Source organism: Orycteropus afer, unplaced genomic scaffold, assembly GCF_000298275.1.
Source record: "Orycteropus afer afer isolate SDZICR_OR568_19922 unplaced genomic scaffold, OryAfe1.0 scaffold00016, whole genome shotgun sequence".
In the NCBI taxonomy this organism is placed as follows: Eukaryota; Metazoa; Chordata; class Mammalia; order Tubulidentata; family Orycteropodidae; genus Orycteropus; species Orycteropus afer.
The window spans coordinates 14,324,334-14,325,617 of record NW_006921603.1 but is presented as its reverse complement, the minus strand read 5'-3'; positions in this window follow the sequence as shown (position 1 = coordinate 14,325,617).

Genomic DNA, 1,284 nt, shown 5'->3' with positions numbered 1-1,284 from the left:
GACTTAACTGTGAAACCGAAAAACTATAAAGCTCCTCAAGGAAAATCTAAGGGCATATTTGGGGCCCTAATTTATGGCATAAGGAGCTCTGGTGGCATAAGACATTTGACTGCTAACCAAGTCAGTGGTTCAAACCCACCCACTGCTCCATGGAAGGCACCTGGGGCTATCTACCTCTGTAAAGATTTACAGCCTCAGAAACTCAATGAAGGTCACTATGAGTTGGCATTGACTTGATGGCAGTGAGTTGTTTTTGTAATTTATGGCATAAATAGACTGTCAAGCATAACTCAAAATGCACAAACAGCAGAAGAGAAGCTAGATGAATGGGACCTTCTGAAAGTTCAATTTTTATGTGCTTCAAAAGAGTAAAAAGAGAACCTACAGATTAGGAAAAAATATTTGGCAGTGACACTTCTGACAAAGAGCTGATCTCTAAAATTTATAGAGAACTCCAACACCTCAACAACAAAAAGACAAACAATCCAATTAAAAAATGGGTAGAAGACATGAATAGACACTTCACCAAGGAGGATATTCAAGCGGCCAACAAACACATGAAAAAAATGTTCATGATCATCAGCCATTAGAGAGATGCAAATCCAAACAACAATGAGGTATCATCTTGCCCCAGCACTAGGAGAAAAGTTCAACAAGACAGAAAATAACAAATGTTGTCAAGGATGCAGAGAGATTGGGACTCTCATACACTGCTGGTGGGACTGTAAAATGACACAACCACTGTGAAAAGCAGTGTGGTGATTCCTTAAAAAGTTGGAATTAGAAATACCATTTGATCCAGCAATCCCATTACTAGGTATATATCCTAAAGAAGTGAGAGCCAGGACAAGAACAGATATATGCACACCCATGTTCATCGCAGCACTATTTACAATAGCAAAAAGATGGAAACCACCTAGGTGCCCATCAACAGAAGAATGGATTACCAAACTATTGTACATACACATAATGGAATGCTATGCAACACTAAAGAATAATGTAGAATCTGCAAAACACTGCATAAGGTGGGTGAACTTGGAGGAAATTATGCTGAGTGGAATAAGTCAGTCATGGAAGGACAAATATTGTATTAGTTCAGTACTGTAAAATGTCAAGGAAAGATTTATATATGGAAGGAAACTTTGTTGGTTACCAGGGGTGGGAGGGGAGGAGAGGGAACACTGCAAAAATAAAAAATATAATAAAATTTAGAGGAAAAAATAGGAGCTTTGGTAGCATAGTGCCTAAGGCACGTGACTGCTAACCAGAAGGCTGGCGGCTCAA